The sequence below is a fragment of the Zalophus californianus genome, chromosome 2, assembly GCF_009762305.2.
Source record: "Zalophus californianus isolate mZalCal1 chromosome 2, mZalCal1.pri.v2, whole genome shotgun sequence".
NCBI classification, from domain to species: Eukaryota; Metazoa; Chordata; class Mammalia; order Carnivora; family Otariidae; genus Zalophus; species Zalophus californianus.
The window spans coordinates 48,916,118-48,936,102 of NC_045596.1; the positions used below are offsets into that span (position 1 = coordinate 48,916,118).

Here is a 19,985-nt window from a genome sequence, read left to right on the forward strand (position 1 = left end):
CTGTTTTTCGTAGTTAGTTTATATGAACTTAAAAGATTATTTTACTTGATGCTATTTTGAGATCCATTTTGCTTAATTAAGATAGAGTGTGTGTGTGTGTGTGTGAGTGAGTGTGTGTGTGTGTGTGTGTGTGTGTGTGTGTGTGTACACACATGTACTTTTGGGCAGAAGGCCGGGCAATTTGTGGGGAAATTGTGCATGTGGTCCCAGCTGCTTGTTCTTTCTCTGAGAGTAAGAAGAGGTATGTGAGTAGGAGCAGGTTAGAGCCCCCTAAAGTGTTTATTTTAGCTACCAGCTCCCTCATTCCCCCAGGACTAATGTATTTTTTTTTTTAAACTTTAGCCTGGATATTAACATTTCTACCTCATCAAGACTCAATACTAGCAATCCCAGGGGATCTTGCTTCTTAGTGTTGCATGGACTCATGGACCAGGCCATTTGATAAATTATAGTCTGGATACCAGTAAAAAAAGACTCCTCTTTATTACAACATCAGAAAATCCCCAAATGAAGACATACTTTGCTCTATAAGAGACCATGGTTTTGGTACTGATGATCACCTTTCCATCTATATCAGAATCTTGTCTACATATAGCTCTTGCAATATTTAGGACCTATCTGGACCTCCTGGGTTGTGTAAGCATGTGGCATATGTGACATCATTAAATAGTTCATGGGGACTTGGGGTCAAATTTTTGATCTATTTCTTTTTTTTTTAATTTTTGATCTATTTCTCTAGGATGTGTGACTTTGAGGATGTTACTTTATCTCCCTGATCTCCATCCCTGTATAAGGACCATGCAAATAGTACTGTCTTCTGATTATGTTATATCAAATAACATAATGCACATAACATGCTTAGATCTGGATCAGGTACATTCATACTTATCCTTTGTAGCCCCCAAAACTATAACATGAATGTGACTATAAAGAATAGATAAGTTAACTACCTCAGGAGTAATCATATATTATTCATATATGTCAATAAAATAAAGCAACTCAGTTTTAGGAAATATAATTAGATACTTTTGAATTGCAAGTGAAATAAAAAATAGTCTGTATATACTTTGCTTCCTTAAATCCCATATCCAAAATAAGAAGATACTAATTTATTTTTACCTGTCTTTCCAAGATTTTAAAGCATTCCCATATTTGCTTCATTAGCTCTTAATATCACTTCAGGCATGCCTCTCCATCAATTGAGCTTATCTCAAAACTAATTCATGATTATTCCAAAAAAATCTTTGACCAACATCTTCTCATTGTCACGATATTTAATTATTTTTTAAAGATTTATTTATTTGAGAGTGCGAGAGAGAGAGAGAGAGTGAGCAAGCATGAGTGGGAGGAGGGGCAGAGGGAGAGAGAGAGAGAGAGAGAGAAACAGACTCTCCACTGAGTGTGGAGCCTGAAGCAGGGCTCGATACCATGACCCCCAGATCACGACCAGAGCTGAAATCAAGAGTCCGGTGCTTGCGTGCCTGGGTGGCTCAGTCAGTTAAGCGTCTGCCTTCAGCTCAGGTCATGATCTCAGGCTCTTGGGATCGAGCCCCACATTGGGCTCCCTGGAGAGTGCTTCTCCCTCTGCCGCTCCCCATGCTTGTGCTCTCTCACTCTCTGTGTCAAATAAATAAATAAAATCTTGAAAAAAAAAGTCAGATGCTTAACCAACTGAGCCACCCAGGCGCCCCCATATTTAATTATTTTTTAATCAAGACAAATGGCATGATGATTTAATAGAATACCATCACTACTCAGAATTGTTCAGGCTTTTTCTTAAATCTAAGCAACCAAGCAAAGCAATTTTCCTCACAGCCTAGGGTCTTTACAGTTTTATCCTCACCATGTTTGTATTGCATGAAGTCTCAGCTGCAAGTTAGTCCTTGTCTCTCACTGACATGTTGAGAGAAAGGAGGAAAATGGCAGTGTTGGCTTTTTATATCTTACTCCTGTACTTTTTTTTTTCTTTGAACATGTTTATATTCTAAAATATTCACTTTCATTGGAAATCTATGTGATTCTATTATAAAGTGATGTAAATCAATGCAGACTCAAATAGGTTACCAAGATATATGCTAGTGACATATTAGATTCTCTCTTTCCTACAATTTCAAAAATCATTACTTTATGATTCAATTTAGGAAACATTTGAATAAGTACTTGGTATCTGACACCATGCTAGAGGCTTCAGAGATTCCTGAAGAAGTAAAAGATGGGTCTTAACAATCAAGGAACTTCAGATTTCATTGGTGTTTATGAGATGTGTATGATTAAGTGTCAAAACACATGATGAACATACTAGATATTAATACCATATGAGGTCACAGTCAGAAGAGATGAGAATGATTTAAATATTTGAAGATGGTTTCATTGAATATTAAACCTGTAAAGATGTGAAATATTTGAATAGTATTTAGAACCTAATAATGGTTTGGTTGTTTTATACTATAAGGATGAGAGACGAAGGCCCAAATGAACTGATTTTGATACCTCCTACCAAAGCATTTAGCCAACAGCTGTTCATAGGAAGAACCACAAGTGTACATTTCTGTCTGTTTTTTTCCCTGGGCATTGCTTAATCTACTTGTTAATAAATAATGAAATGACTAGAGACAGTGTAGTGTAGTATAATTTATGTCAGAATTAGAGTGTAATGGTAAGAACAAAGGCTTTGGTGTAGCTAATGTAGATTTGACTCTTATTTTTGATATTTACTGCCTTTCCGATTTTGGAAAAATTATTTAGTATCACCGAGTCTCATTTTTTTTCAACCACAAATGTGTATTTCAGGGTGACTGTGAGAATTAAATAAGGTAAGTGAAAAGTGCTTAGCAGTTTCTGTCATAGACTACACCTTGACACACAAAGATTTGAACTATGACTTGATTTGAGAGATGTGTTTATGACCTTTGTCATCATATGCAACCAAATCTAGTTTCTTCATCTGTATTAAGAGGCCTGCTTCTCCCTCTGCCACTCCCCCTGCTTGTGTTCCTGCTCTCGCTGTGTCTCTCTCTGTCAAATAAATAAATAAAATTAAAAAAAAAAAAGAAAAATATCAATTTGCCAAGGTGTTTCTAAGAATTTAGATGATTGGTATTTTGAAGTCAGCCACGGTGTGGTGTGCGTGCGGTGGTGGTGCGGATACAAATCAGTCATCTTTGTTTTTTCAAGAGGTGGTTTAAAGCATAGTGCTGAATAGAAGAAACATGTAATTGTGATTAAAGAATCACAGTAAAATATGATACAAAATATAATACAGTGTTTCAAGGTAGTATTTACAAGGACTTTGGAACCAGCCAGGGAGGTCAAAGAGAGTATCTCCTTTGAAGAAACATCTAAATTGAGTCTGAAAGGCTCTAGGATTTGCCATGCAAAGTGAGGAGAACTTCTTTGAGGCAGAAGGAAACAACATTTATGAGGGTCCAAAGCTAAGAGAGGATTGTTCTTTTAAGCAACTGAGTTCTGTGGGGCTAAATGTTAGACTTTGAGGGGAGACAGAGAAGGAAAGAGGAGATTGAAGAGGATAAACGGAGATCCGGGAAGGGTGAGGTAAGCCATGTTTACAAGCTTCTCCTTTCAACATTATTGCTTGTTGAAGGAATCAAGACTTCTCTGTAAGGGTCATCTTTAATATGTAACAGTTATCAGAAATTATTTTTTAGCAGTACCATAGATTCTGGGAAAGCTCTGGTCATTTCATAACCACCTGTGTAGTATGGTCATTTAGCCACCTATGACTACATAATTATACATTTTTCATTCCTATGTATTGTGTCTTATTTTTTTAATAAAAACCTTTATGAAATTCCATACACTGAGTGTCTAAATTCTCCCTGATAACAGTAACTCTTTCAAAATTAGAAAATAAATTCAGTTTGGGGTAACCTTCTCAGGAATCACCCCTTTCCTCTGTAAGTGCTAATTCTATTTTATAGCTGTTTCAGTTTTACCAGGAAGAAATGTTAACCTCATGATGGTGTTATTTCTAGACTTCACTTTCTTAAAAAAAATTTGGGCAACTTTTGCTTTTACATTCTCTGAACAGTGTATTACTAATCTCCACTCTCTGTTCTTTCAATAACCTGGGCTGCTTACTGCCTGGGCCTATATCCTGAACTTATTTAAAAATCTCTCCCTTGGTGTCCTCCCATGACCTTTATTTTGGGCCCAGTTTCCCCCTAATCATATTTGTTCTATCATAGTCAATATTAAGAGCATTTACCTTGATTGAGAAAAGAGAAGGGAAACAGGAGTTGAGGACTTCTGTCTCCCCTAGTTTCGTCCTACTTTATACAATGCCACCTATTCACCAGGAACCATGGACACCTTTATTTTGAATAATAAGGAACCAGTTCATTATTTTTGTCCTGTGATGCACTGCCACCTACTCTCAAAAACTACTCTAAGTCAAACACAAAAGGACATGTCTTTTCAAATAGTTTGGGACAAAGTACCAGCACCTCCCGTCTCAGTGACAGTGCCAGAGAAGATTTATAAAATAGGGCTCAGGTGTATTAGGAACTGTGCATATTTAGATGAATTTAGACTCCAGTACAAAGGAGAAAATTTCACATTTGAGATTTCTGAAAAATTTTTAATGTAATATTGATATATTTAGTCATTAGGAAGATAATTAATAGCTAAGTTAAAAAGGCAAATGTAAAATCTTTGCAGAAAGAGTTCATTCTCAATTTGCTTTATGCTGTATTATTTCCTAAATATAAGATAAACTGTTTCCTAAATATAAGATAACTGTTATTTGTTATTGAATGTAATAATTGGAATGAGATTTACAGTATGTAAAATACTTTTTAATAGAGATTGAGCTTTGTAGTAAAGATACCCCTAATTTTCCTAGAAAGAAGGAATTTAAAATAATGTATTAATTCCCTTTGGCATTAAAAAAAAAAATCAGACTATTCCTAAGAAATAGTGAACTCGTGATTGGGGTTTAGTCCTTTTAATATTAGCTGTGCTTGAATGTAAATGACAAAGCAGTTGTCTTTATAGCTGGTACATTAAAAAAAGACCATGGAAAAGTCTAATCTCTGAAATTTTAAGTTTAATTCTAACCCTTCATTTTGCAAGAAGAATAAATACTTCTGAATTTCTCCCATTTGAATGGAGTGTCTGTCTACTATGAGGTGCCAGAAAAAGCCTTAAATGATACGTGATGTGCTACTAGTCATCTAGGGAGGCATTCGGTACAATGTGATTATGAATATGTTACTCGGTCATTTCAAGTTCTGTCCGTCAAAACTGTGGGCATCCTTTTCTCAAATGAATAAAAAAATGTTCCCAGGGCCAGGGAGACATAAGTAATGATAACGGAAAAAAACATGCCATATAGTGGGAGTGACTGGCTAACAGCAAACGTAATATAGAGAGCTTCATAGTTGTGGGTAAAATAGGCTGTGATTATTTAACCATTTAGTGTAGACTTTTCTCATTTGATCCAGGTTAATTTTGTCTTTCTTTGAAATATATGAAAATTGTTTTGAGATAGACTTGTTGGTTGGTGTGTTTGATTATCTGCATGGCGTCTGCATGAAAGAATAAACAAGTAGATTTCAGGAAGTTTCCATAATAGTTACAGATGCAATCAAAATGGCCCATATTGAGAATTACTGCTCCATAAATAATTGTGGTTGGTTTCTAACTTTGATTTTATTCAGTCTAATAACAAGTATTGCTCTATAGATAATTGTTGATGGTTGCAGACACTGATTTCATTCAATTAAGCTGGTAACCTTTTTAAGAAACTGCCTGGGAGAAAGCCAAGAATTCCAGTCAACTGATTTCTAGGGGAACTGAATTGAAATTGTCTTAGTCTAGAAAATGTAGCATGTAGGCCACAGCTGTGTTAATTAACCTTTTCTTTAAACTACCCTCTACACACAGAACTCCAAATGGGCAAATGTAGCAAAGGACCATGTTATCTGGATTCAGATTTTGCTGAGTGAAAACTTACTTTTACCTAATGAAATGGAGAATTATTAGAGTAGTATAATTGACCTATGACCAGTACTGCCAGTACTGAAATTGTTGTTTATCTTTTGGGTTCTCCAGAATGGGAGAGGAAAAAAATACACTGTACTGAAAGTGTATACTATGTCTGGGGGAAAAACAAAGTTTCTTTTTTCTTTTTTTAAGATTTTATTTATTTATTTGACAGAGAGAGACATAGAGAGGGAACACAAGCAGGGGGAATGGGAGAGGGAGAGGCAGGCTTCCCCGTGGAGCAGGGAGCCCGATGTAGGCTTGATTCCAGGACCCTGGGATCACGACCTGAGCCGAAGGCAGACGCTCAACGACTGAGCCACCCAGGCGCCTCAACAAAGTTTCTTTAAAAAAAAAAACACAGAGCCTTTGAGTAAGTACCAATACAAGTTAGGAAGACCAAGGTCATAGGTCCCAGTAACCATGTCAAAAAAGAGCATCTTATGTTTTATGGCTACAGCCAAGTCACCTGTAAAGTTGTACTGTTGATCATGCTATTAAGAGGCAGAAAAGTGTTAATGGAATTTCACAGCCGTCTCTCTCTACAGAGAAAGGTGGGAAGAAAAATGATAAATTCTTCAAAACATGCTCATTTGAATGATCAATATTAGGTATCATCTTGATATACAGAACATTTGAACTAATTTTTATTAATTGCATCAACTTGAATAATACTTCTGCATTTCTGGGAACTTAGAATCTAGCAAAGAAGAACTTGATAAAAACCATTTGTGACATTGCTACAGATAAATTTTTTTTTAAGATCTATTTATTTATTTAGGGCAAGTGACGGCAGGGGCAAAGGGATGGGGAGAGAGAGAGAATCTCCCGCAGATCCTATGCCAAGTGTGGAGTCCTACATGAGACTGGATCTCATGACCCTGAGATCATGACCTGAGCCGAAATCAAGGGTCAGATGCTTAACCAACAGCCACTCAGGCGCCCCCAGATACTGGGTTTTAATATAAGTGAAGCTTCATCATCTGCTGATAATCTTTCTTCATCATGTTCACAATTCAAAAGGTTATTTCCCAGGTGTTTTGTTTTGTTTTGTTTTTTCTTTTTGACTGACTGACTTTTCTTTGGTTCCATGGCAGGGCTGGCATGTACCTGACCTTTCGAGGCTGTATCTTCTAGGTTTTGTGTCTACCCCATGATAGCATTAGTTGTTGCCTGTCTTCCCTCCCAGGCTAAACAAAAGGGGAACAGTTAATAAGGTGGCTTTGAATTGTGGCAGAAGAATGTGGCTGATATACCTTGTGTTGTAAACAACGTCTAATCTCTGTGGGCAAAATTCTAAGTAATATAAGATAAAAAGTGTAACATAAGGAGTTTTTTTAGGGGAGGAAAAAGTGAGATAATTGGCTAGAATGGACAGGTTTTGAAATTTACTAGCCTTGAACATGATGAAAAGTGCTGAATCAAACTGGCTTTTGGATAAAAGCAATATAACATACTGTGGAGGTCAGTCAGTTCCAGTAAATGGGAGGTCCTGGCACACACAGTAAAATAATGTGAAAAATTAGCTTCAATCTAAGATTTTTGACCTTCAGTACAATTTCATTCAAAGTTAAGAGATTAACTTAAAACAAATAATGATCTTCAAAATTTGCATTTTGGAATTCATCTTTTCCTTAGTCCTTACAAAAAACACACACATCAGTGCACATGAATATTTTGGGAAAATTATCCACAGTGGTGTAAAATTAACGAGGAATTCTAATATATTAACTTCTGCATTTTACATCTTTAAGTCTTGATATATTTATAGAATTTTATTCGGGCAGTTACAATTTGATAAACTCAACAGTAACTTGTACCATTTCAGGTTAGATTTTTTTTTTTATTTTTGTAGTGAGTCTAACAGTAATTTTATTTTCAGAGAGGTCCTCTGGGCCACCTCCTTCATGCCTCTTCTAGCCACCCTGCACAACTATACCTGAAGGGTCTTTCAGACTGTGGACTTGGTTCTCCATTTCATGGTCTTTCAGGCTTGGGACTACTTAAGACAGGGCTCCATTTTCTAGGCTTTTACCATGTGTCACTACTATGTTACCTTTTTAAATGCATTTAGGGGTATTTTAGAAAGTTTAAATTGTGCTCATACATATTCATAAGGCAGAATGAAGAGTGGACTCTTTCATTTGGGGAGACTTTTAGAGAATAGGGATTCTAGATCTTAAACATGCCATTCAATTTTAACATTATTTCTATTGGAAAAAGAGATTTGTCATATATTGGTTTGATTCACTAAGCATTTAATATTTTTCGATAGAATTTGTGGATGAGGAATGTTCTGCAGTGGATCCCATATTGAGATCTGTGGTATATACATACATTTTTTACAGACTATTATAAAAATATAGGGATAAGAATTTTCAGGAAGTACTTTTTGTAATACAGTTATTTAGAATTTAATGCATATCCTTATAGAATGAAAATAGTTTATATGTAAGAGAAAACTAATCATTCCAAAAAATGTTATGCCTGACTCAAAAATCATTTGGATCCAAATTGTAGTAGTCCAGTAAGTAAAGTAAACCATGAATTAAAATTGGTGCCTTTGTTCTTTAACAATAAATTCGCAAGAACATTATGGTAACAAGGCAATGGAGAGTTAGTGTTTAGCATTGTATTTTTGGCAATGGAAATGTGCAGAATTATTGCTAATAAATGAATTTTAATTTATTTTTTTAGTATTAGTAGTAGTATTTAGTATATAGCATTAGTATTTTAGTAGTATTTCAGTATTAATAGTGGTATTTAGTATTTAGTAGTTTTGCAAATATTCTGATTTTGATGTATTATATTTTCTGTAAGTATTATAATACTGAGCCTAATAGTAATTTTGGTGCATTAAATGCTGTATTTTAAAATATGTTTAAAAGATTTAAGCAGGGCACCTGGGTGGCTCAGTCAGTTAAGTGGCTGCCTTTGACTCAGCTCAGGATCTCCAGGTCCTGGGATTGAGCCCTGCATTGGGTTCCCTTCTCAGTGGGGAGTGTGCTTCTCCCTTTGCCCCTCCCCTCAACCCCACACCCCCCCCCCCCCCGCTCATTTGCTCCCTTCAAATAAATAAATAAAATCTTAAAAAAAAAAAAAGATTTAAGCAGACATAAATAAATTGCATAAATGAAAGCAACTATAGTTCTAGTTGGAAAACTAAGCTTTCAACTCTGTTGGAGTATATTTATAATAACTTTTATAAAAGCAAAATAAATATCTCATATAATAAATTACTGGCATGGGATATTTATGAGGCATCAATCAGCATTTTCTTATTTTCCACGAGGGCCACAGCTGCAACTTAGCATGAATAAAAGTCTCTGTCCCCTCCCCCCAAATGATTTGTATGTTTTAAGTAAGATTTACACATAGAGAGTACTTGTAACACCACTATACCGTCATTGATCTCAAAGATTGGCCAACTTGCAGCCACCCTCATCCCATTTTCCACTGCTACATTAGCCCTGGAGAGTTGAGGAGGCCCAAGTTGGATTCATTTTCACCCAGAGTGTCCATTTCCTTATCCTTCTTTTGGTTTTAGCTTGCCTAAAAGGTATCCTCCACATTTCAGCACAGACTAGAAAGATCACAGTAAGTTATTGTTGTTAGCTTGGTAAATAAAGATGCTCTCCTTCCCTTAACATCATGGTTCTATAAGAAGAACCTGTGTACCTGAAACTAACATTGTGTGTCAACTATACTTTGATGAAAAAAAAGAAAGAAAAACAAAAGTACCTTCTTTTCTCAGTCTCTCTCATGTACTGGCACACAAAAGTTGTGAGCTATTCAATTAAAAGGTGGGCTGTCCCTGGACTGAATCTCTGTATCTATTTCAGAGAAGCTATTATCTGTCTCAAATTGGAGTAGACTATAGAATATTTTAGTTACTTTCACTTTTTTATTTCCACAATTTGGTTAAAGTATTGTAATTATGAAATAAGTAGTACACTTGTACCTCCAAAGGGATGTTGAAATGCTTTAAAGATATAAAATCCTAATCAAGTAAGTTTTGTGGAAGTATATGAATATGATCTTAGTCCAAAATCTTGGCAAGGAAAATTTGATAACTGACTTTAAAATTCCTAAATATATACAATTATCAGATTGACCGACGTGCCATTTTTTTTATGATCCCATGTAAATATATGATTGATTTTCTAAAACATATGGATTCATTTTTCAGATAGTCTATAAAATTTATTTTGCTTTTGTTATGAATTCAATTTGTTAACTGATCAAAATGAAAACAAAAGTATAAGTAGCTTAGGGGGGAAAGTATATCTTGATTAATATTGCTTCAGTTCTTTTGAAAGTTATTTGTATTTTGAGTGGGCAAGATCAACTTCTTAATGTAAAAGACACAGACTTGATATCGCAAATTTGAAGTAATTGCATCTTTTCTCTCATGAATTCATTTTTTTCTCTTAATGCAGATGCAGAATGTAGAACATCTCAAGAATAGCCCTATTACTTCCTGATTAATCTTATTAAATCTACATCTTACTATCAGTTTGGTTTTATTCTAGGGTCTAATAAGGTATCTAAAAATTTATTTGACTCAGCCATATTTTGAGGAAGTTTTGAGGAAAATACTCATGTATCTTAATTTCCTATGGAAAATTTAACATCGAGTTGCTAGCATACCATTGTAGTGCTAGTAATCTACTTTTAAGAGAAAGAAATGTCCTTTCTTTTCATTTTATTCCATTTGTGTGTGACATATTTAAATATGACACATATTTGGAAAAAGACCTTATGTAAAATTAAATGTTAAACCTCTAATTTATCATTTATTAATTGGGCAAGATAATTTTTTGAGAAACACTGCTACTACACTACAGGAAATATATGATTGAGTTTTTCAGTTGGCAAAAACTGTATTAATTTTTTAAGATTAAGGACATTTACTTAGAGATTGGAGAGCACTCTTGGGAAAACGAATAATTTTGTCAACTCAGTAATTATTTGCCCTTTATAGTTGGAGCTTTAAGAAGTGAATGGTAAGTGATAGTATATCTACTGTTTCCTGGGCATTCAGATAGTAACTTGCTCAATTAAAAATTCTTGTTAGGTCAGACATAATGAATTCCTGTTGTTACTTTAGTATTTATTCAATGAAAAGGATCAATATTTGTGACCCCAAGGGAGCTACACTGATAAGAGACTCTGCAGTAAGTCTCTCTGTTCATTATAAACTTTTGGCTGGTAGGTGCAGTGTCTGCTGTATGACTAATATTAATTAGAACATCAAGGTGGAATGAGAATCCAGACTTCTTTTTCTCCCTTTTTAATGGCACATACTCTCTATTAGTGCATTTTACATTGTCCTCCCTGTTCTCTTGTGTGTGCTCTTTTAAGAAGAGATTTCTAAAAGAATTTGAGAACAATAGGTCTGATTTTGAGAAATTTAACTACATGCACTTGAACTCTGTACGGAGCCCATTTGTTTCCGGCTTGAATAGATTAAATCTTATCGTAGTAGTGTACAGACTAGTTGTACCAGATAGGTAGAGAAATAATCATTCTTCATTATCATAGTCACCTTTGCCAAGTTTTAAATGTATCTGTTTAAATTTAATGAAACTGATTTGTGATTTTTCTGAAGCATGGCATTAAATAAAGCCATAATAAAATCTATTTTGCTTTGCTACTTCAAGCACTTTCCAAATATGGCCTAATGCTCTATTCAAGTAATAATGTCATTTGCAGAACAAGCTGTCAGATTCAACTAGCTCTAAATTTGGCTATAGCCTTTCTTTTAAAAATTAAACCAAAATGCAAGTCCTTGCCATTCTCCAGCGAAGCCTTACACAGATCATCACATTTAATATAATAGATGATTTATTAACTGGCCATTTAATTCATCTGAGTAAAAAATTTAAATGAGATCATCGATTTGAGAGCTGGCAAGAACTTTTACAAATCATTTAGCTCTACTCCTTTGTTTTACAGATGGAGAAACTGAGACCAAAAGAAATTAGAGTAGCATGCTTAAGTTACATATCAAATTGTTGCCAGAAAAACCAGTTCCTCCAACTTGCAGGTTTCTTTTCAAAATATCATGTCAAAGAGATTGGTTACTGTTTACAAGACACAATAATTGTCTAAAATTTGTTTATATAAAGCAGTTTGTTTTCAGATCCTAATTTGTTGAGAACTGTTAGAGTGCAAATAATTTCGACCTGTGGAGCTTGCAACAACAATCCACATTTAAAGGTCAGAATATGTAAAGGTTAAATGTTAGAGGCCCAGAAATAATAGTTACAGCTTCTAAGCCTAAACTTAAAATTGTAGGCTCCTGAGTGCAGGGACCCTGCTTGCTTCTTCTGTGTTTTCATGAAGGGAAACCTTAAAGGTTAAAGTACTCACAGAATGTTGTGGCATGACTGATTCAATTCTATAGAGGGTGTGAATTTGAGAGAATTTTACATGTTCAGCACCAATATTTCCCACACCACAATCATATCATTTGTATTACTTTTCAGTTAATGTTCTTAATAAGGAAAAAAATCTGTTTATCTGAGATTAGATACTCTGGGAAGCATGTATCTGCCTAATCATGAAGGTCTTAAGTAAGCATTATAGTGGAGTGGCGATTATAGTGGGTTAGACGTTGTATTAACACTGCATCAGAGGAAAGACGTACACAGTGCAGAGGCAGTTGGAGAGGTTGTAAGGAAATTAATGTTATCAGAAGCATGTTTTTATTATTGCTGCTAATAAGCAGATGAAATGTTAAGAATGGCCAAGAAATGCAGAATGTCCAAAACACCTGCCTTTCATAGCAGCTAATATAGTAAGGATTTGTTTCCTTAAATATGGAGTCCTTGCTATGTCAGAAACACCTGATTTTTGTTTTATGACTTTCCTCATCAGTTCCTTCATTGACCATAGTTATGTCAACACTTAATTTTGGAAGACCTTATGCTTGTGATTTCTAAATTCTTTTCACACTATGAATAGGGGAAATGATAATATTTGCCTGTACATTCATTCCTAGAAAACTCTGTCTCCTAATAAACGGAGGAAATCTGTGGCTAAAAGAAAAAACAGAAAAGCTGTAATTGAATGTTCTTATATGAGAAGAATGTAAGAGACCTTCTCTTAGAAAATGCCAAAAATAGGTATTAGCGTTCTCTTTCTCTACAATTAATGCTCAGGGAGTACGACTAAGAAGTAGTGGAACCAGAATTCAAATCCAGGTCTTCAAAGTCTAAATAAAGACTATAAACTCAAATGCCCCTAGGAGCCAAGAAGGTCAAATGAAATTGTGAAATTTCTATTTGTTGTAAATCTTTGCTCTTCATGGCTGTATTGCATTGAATGTCTAAAGTCCTTGTCCTTCACAATTTGACAGAATCGAATGCTACCCAGTTTTTCAAGTATCTCATCTCACATGAGTTTATATGGTGACATTAGAAAGTATAATTACCGTAGAGCTTTTGGTGGTTCAGAGGAAGGGTAGTATTAAGTATTTTTAGTATTTCAGATCTGAAAATAAATGGGAAGAATTTGCAAAATGAAATCTGTTATGTACATAGAACTTTTATGTACGCATCAGTGTGAAGTGTAGGTATTTATAAGATTGATTTTGTGGCATGTAAAGAAAAAGTAAATTGCTAAAGGCTGACATGGGTAAGGAAACAGAGAAGCTTACTTCTTTTCTGATCTCTGCTGAAGGCAGCTGCATCCCAGAGCTCACTAATTTACGGAAGAGTATTCACTGCTTTTGGGCTTCAGATTATTTAGAAGCAGCATTCATGGCCAGCCCAGAATTAATGTGTAAGTGACCTTTCTCAGAACTGGGACAGAGGAAAACGTCACTTATCATTGGAAGAAGTAGATTTTTAGATGTCATGAACCTCTCCTCTGTTTGCGCCAAATGGTAGAAGGGTTTCCTTTTCATAGATGTTCATTCTCATTAGAGAATAAATGGGTGATATATAGTTCTATCTAATTCTAGATTCTTTCTGTTCATTTGTGTGATATTAATGCAAACCAAGAGGGAAGAAAATGATGTGTCTGTTTAACAAAGAACCCTTCAGTATGTATTAAATTTACCATTAAAAGTGAAAATGGGGCACCTGGGTGGCTCAGATGGTTAAGTGTCTGCCTTTGGCTCAGGTCATGATCCCAGGGTCCTGGGATCAATTCCTGCATCGGGCTCCCTGCTAGGCGGGGAGCCTGCTTCTCCCTCTGCCTCTGCCTCCCTCTCTCTCTCTCTCTCTCTGACTCTCATGAATAAATAAATAAAACATTAAAAAAAAGGTGAAAATACATTTTTTAAAAGTGCTTGATCTCTGTGAGGTATTCAGATAACAGAATGAATTCATAGTCAATTCCATATAATTTGGATATTTGGGAATTATTTAGAACATCCGATTTCTCTAAGTGATGTGTCTCAGAGGACACTAAAACATTTTCCTTTCTCATATAAATTTGTGTTTTGCTAAAGCAGAGCTTTTATAGAGTTTTAAAACAAGATGTGTTTTGAGATACTGAGTTTAAATTTTTGTGTGTCTATGTGTTGAATTTTAGTGACAAACTTAAAATTTTGATGAAAACAATTTACGTTCAGAAACATGAAGTGTGTTCAGAAACTATGTTTTAAAAAGAAGTGTAGGAAGTGAATCTAAAAAAGGCAGAGTTAGGGTAAAGTCCTACATTTTTCAAATGAAAGTAAAGGCAATTTATTAGTCAAGTTAAGGTTGCATTCATATAAATCAAGTATCTGTACAAGCCCTGGGTTTTCTATATAATGAAGACTGTAGGATTTTACTTTTTGAGCATCCTTTTTAAAGGAAAAAAAACCGCAGTCATGGTTTTCATTAAGTGGAAGTGCTTTATTCTAACGTTTCCCCAGACAGATGGGGACACACTGCTGGTAAGAACATTGTCGTGGCCTCAGCGAGGTTTCCATGGTATGAGGACAACTAAAACTAACACTAATTCTGCCATTTAATTGACGTTTGAAATATTTAGGATGAAAAGTAAGTCTTGAGTGATTTTAATTGTCAATAATATTGAGTTTATTTTGATATTTATGAAAAGGAATCTTGATTTAAAGTAAAAGTTATCAAGATTCTTTGTGCCCATTGAAGAACATTCAGATTAGTTGAGGATAAATACAATCTCCTTTAAACTGTTACATGGTATTCTGGAGTGATGTATAGTATCCTGGAACTTCTAATGTCAGACTACCTGGATTTGCTTCCTTCTTGTCCTTGCTAGCAGTGTGACTCTGGGTAAGTTACTTACACTCTTTTAAGTCTTGATATTGTCCTCAGTAAACAGGGAGTAATGATTACACCTACTTTGTTGTTGTTTTGTTTTGTTTTGGGATAGGAGACGGTTCATGTGAATGCTTAATGCAATTTCTGGTATTAAGTGGTAGTTTACTTATTATTTTTGTTTTTGCTGTTGTTTTTAAGAGAATAAAAGCACATGTTGACTCACTCAGGACCACATTTTAGTTTACTGTGTTGAATTTATTTGATTTGGAAAGGAAAATAAATATTTAAGATGATGATCATGAATCTGAAGCTCTCTTTTCCTGAGTGTGGTATTTGAAGGTGAATGTACAGTATGTTGCCTTTTTGCAGTTGGTGGAGGCACGTCACTGCTAAGATGCACTGTCCTGAATGTGGTGCAAGCTAGCCTAATGCTTTGGACTCCGTGTCAGTGTGGTATAGCTGTCACTCTTGCCAGGGATATGCCCAGTGACGAGCCATTTCTTCAGAGTTGTACAGAGATCCTGTGCTTGCTGAAAAATATAGGCTTGTATAGAAAGTCCTTGTGACATATTTTGTGGCATTGATTTGTTTCCATCTGTTTTTTAGCCAATGTTAAAAGAAAAAAAAAAGAATTGCTCTAGAGAATGGAAGTATAGTTTTATGAAAGCTGTGGTAAAATTTTTATGACCCATTCTCCACCCTCCAACATGTGGCATATGAGAAGGAAATGGCTGCCACACTAGTTCAAATTTATTAATTCTACGTATTATAAAAACATTTAGAGGTTTTAAGGCACATTTTCTCTAACTAACGTCTGTGCCCCCAAATGGAATCTGTGGTGCAAGTCTTAATGACATTTTGTTATTTATCTAATAAATATTTCAATAAGCATTTAAAGAGATACTTATCCCCACAAAGATACCTCCTCATAGGCATAAATGTCGTTTTAAAAGAAATTGTTATAGTAAATATGAATGGTTAGAAAAATTGCAAAAATTCTGACTTTTTCAATAAATAATCTATCATCTGCAATCTTGGTTATAATAAAGGAGGCTAAAATGACCTTCATCTTGTAGGTGAATCTACATGCAACATAATAAATGAGCAAAGAGTCAAGAAATCTTGTGCATATGTAGCAGTATTAGAAGAAGAAGCTGCTGCAGTTTGAATAGCTTTGGTGAGAAAAAGTTAACTAAAGTGTGGAAGTCAGAAATATTTGATGACAAAGTCCTGTCATGAGTAGTTTTTTCCTCCCTTTCAACATGAAAATCCCTAACACTTTAATGAGCAAATATAAAAATGATAAATGTTAATATTATTATATAAACCACGGGAGAGACTGCCATCTCCAATATGAAATTGAGGAGTTCCAAATTGTATCCCATTAATGGAAGACAAGAAAAAATATATTATGAGCTTGAAACTATGTTGGCCCCATGTTGCCAACATCTAATTCCCCATGACACTGGATTTCTGTGAGGGCAGGACAGTTTATGCTGTGTTTAATAACTTATTCTCCCCCCTCCCGCGGTATCTAGCCTACAACTCCTCAGTAAATGCGTTGAATGAATGTTTTAAAAATAGCATGTTTAGAATATATAGCATATCTTCTATAAATGTTTCTTTGGCCATCAGAATTAGAGTGCTGGTCAGTCAAGAATAGCTTAGAAATCTGTTCCTGACTTTGCAAAAGTAGTTTTGTGATCTTGGGCAAGTCACTTTCTTTTTCTGGACTTTACTCTCCTTCCTGGAACAGGGGTCTAGAATGGCAACTGAGGGTAGTTACAGCCTTCAGACTTTATAAAGAGGGTAGAGTCAACCCTCTGCACTGTTCCCAGACAGTGAATCTTGTCTGTATAGCTGGGACAAAGTAGTTAGTCTTTGCTGTCACTATTACCTGCTGTAATGCACTTCACTCCCTTGTATTTTCAGATTAATTATCTCCTCCATTATGCTATCAAAGTTTATCTGAGGGGAGGGATCTTACCTTGATCAACTTTGAGTGGTGCCTCTCTTATGCTTTTTCTTATACCTGCCTTAATGCCTTCTTCAATAACAACAGAAAAGTATCTTTTGGTAATGACTATGCCCCCAGGGGCATCTAGCTTGTGTGGTAGCTGAAGGGTATTTGCTTCTGTTTCAATAGGATGTGCGTGTGGGATTTCATATTGATAAGCATTATACTGTCCTGTCACTGTATTATCCTAAGGAAAGCACAGGGTCTCTGGTTCTTCTCTTTTCTCCAGCAGTCTCAGAATGTCCTGCAAGATCTAACCAGTCTGCAAAGTTTGTCTCTCAGTGTTCTTTAGAAACCTGAAGTAGATTGTTTTAGAGGGAGCATGCATTTTTTAGTTTACCAGAGCTCTCGCTCCTTTGCATTGTTTCTGCCCAGCCCACTTGATTCATTTACATAACCTGCCTGGTACCTGCAGGCCCTTGAGTGTTAACCATGTCTAGACAGATCAGACTGGGCATTTGGCTACTTACATATCTAAAATAAAAGTGATGTCTGTTGGCCTCAGGGGAGACCCTGCTGAGTCAGTTTATTCTCTTAAAAATAGAAGTAGAAAAAAAAAAATAGAAGTAGAACACTAAATAAAGATTAAGGAGGTAGGCATTTGTGACTCTTTTTTAAAGCATTAGATCTGCGACTGTATCGCAAGTCAAAGACAGATGTTAGGGAAAAGACAATAAGCTGGCATCAGAGTTCATGATAATAAGAGTGTGGGCCAAAAGCAGAAAGATGGGAGAATTATCCTGGCAAAATGAGGAGTAGTTACCTGGGGGCAAAGACTGTTAGACAAAAGAAGTTGATTATCCTATTCAGCAAAGCAATCCATTTAAATAAAGGTCATGCCGCTGGGCAGAAAAGATTTTTTTTTTTCAACATCATCAAAATGTTCACAATAGAGAGGGCTCTTTCCCACCATAACTCTAGAGCTTAACCCTGCCTTAACCCCATTAAAGGCATGTCATCCATGTTTTTAAGCCATTTATGTTTTTGGTCTGTACAATTCTTGGGTTCATACATGTAATGCCTGTAGTACAGAGAATACATCTTTTCCATTTGCTATATATTTACCTCTTTCTAACTTAAAAGAATAGCACTCAATTCTGCTATATATAAGGAGTTAGTGAATGTCTTTTCCCAGTAGTCATGATTTTATTACAGGTTTTGATTGTATTTATTCTTCGTTTCTAGCTTTCTGGGCTATATTTTGTTCTCTAGTGGGGTTTACACAGATTTGTTTAAAGAATCATTTTGTATTACAGATTTTAGAATCCCTGCTGTTCATTTCTAATTCATTTTAATCATCTTAGTTCGTAATGTATAACTGAGCTTCATTTTATGCCGGTTTGACTGTTTTCTATATTTAGACAGTCCCCCCCCCTTTTTTTTTGCAAGCTGGTACATTAGCAAGAACACAGCTAAAATTTAAGGAAAAAAATACATTTTAATGCTTTGTTTTTTCTAAAAGATTTTACTGTGAAATCTTAGGCCTATTATTTAACTTTCTTAAATTATTATAAACTTCATCCATAAAACTGAGAAAATACCCAGTATACATAGTGGATATTTTTGTGAGAATCAGGTAATTGATGATTGTGAAAGAAAATGGAAACTGTAGTACTAAACAAGTTTAAATTTTTATTTCTTTCTTGTGTAGTTATTAGAAAAGAAATCCTCCAGGTTTTATGTATTTACTTTTAAAAATAATGACTGGACTTGCAGCAAGTGTTTTGGATGGTTTATGGCTACCTATGGGTGGAGTTTATACTACATATGTTATATTGCCTTAAATATTACGCAGGCCAGTAACTTGATTTCAATTTCTGACACTTAGGAAAATAAGTCATTTGACCTCATCTTGAGCCTCAAGTTCCACATTTGTGGATGATAATATAGGCCTGACCCACTTAAATCCACTACAGTCACATATATGAATCTTAAGAATAGCACATGGATTAAAGTACTTTAGTAAGTGGTTGATATTGCTTTATTTTGCTGAATGCAGGTAACATATAAAGTACACAGCATAGGGCATGATCCAGGTAGCCAAACACCAATGTTAGTTTGGTTTCCCCTTCTCATTAAATTATGGTACATTTATTTACTTTAAATACAATTTTTTGGTCAAAGTTTCAGTTACTTAGATAAAGTCAACATCTAGAGTCAACATTGTCATAGAATTGAATAGAATCCAGAATCTAAAATCACAGGGATTTAGTGGAAAGAATGTTTGAATAGGAGTCTCAAGATCTTAATTCCAGTCCCAGAGCCACACCTCGACAGCTGTGTTTTTCAGAACAATTTACTTTACCTTTGTGAAATCCTCCTCTCTCATTTATAAAAATAGGTTAATAATATCTATCCTGTGTACCAGCAAAGTCTGTTGTGAGGATCAAATAAATTTATACATGTCAAAATGTATTATAAGTTCTGTTGCACTATAAAAATAAGTGATGCTATTGTTCATGGTAGGCCAATAATGCAAATATTAGGAGGGGAAACTTTAGCAGAAGAAAGGTAGATCTTCATGCCTATAGAAGAAGCCGTAAAGGCCTAATCCCAGAGGGAAGCCGGCCAAGTATTTATACCTGCTGGGTAAATTCTCAGTAGTAAGGCTTTGTGACTGTGAGCAGTCAACAATTTCCAAAGGGCTGGTCAGGAAATTAAGAGAACAGATTAAAGTAAAATTGGGTAATGTTTCCACTGGATCTTTATACTTGAAATTGTTCCAC

The 19,985-nt window shown here is 35.2% G+C and overlaps 1 protein-coding gene across 9 annotated transcripts in view; it reads left to right on the forward strand.

Annotated features, from left to right (window-relative positions):
• ADGRL3 (adhesion G protein-coupled receptor L3) overlaps positions 1–19,985 on the forward strand; it is a 1,229,798-nt gene that overhangs the window by 58,428 nt on the left and 1,151,385 nt on the right. The window contains exon 1 of one of the 9 annotated variants that reach the window (XM_035726120.1): positions 14,897–14,930. The exons of the other annotated variants lie outside the window; for them this stretch is intronic. The gene's annotated coding sequence lies outside the window, so the exon portion shown is untranslated. Of the gene's footprint in view, positions 1–14,896; positions 14,931–19,985 lie in introns of those variants that run through there. 9 annotated transcript variants of the gene reach the window in all.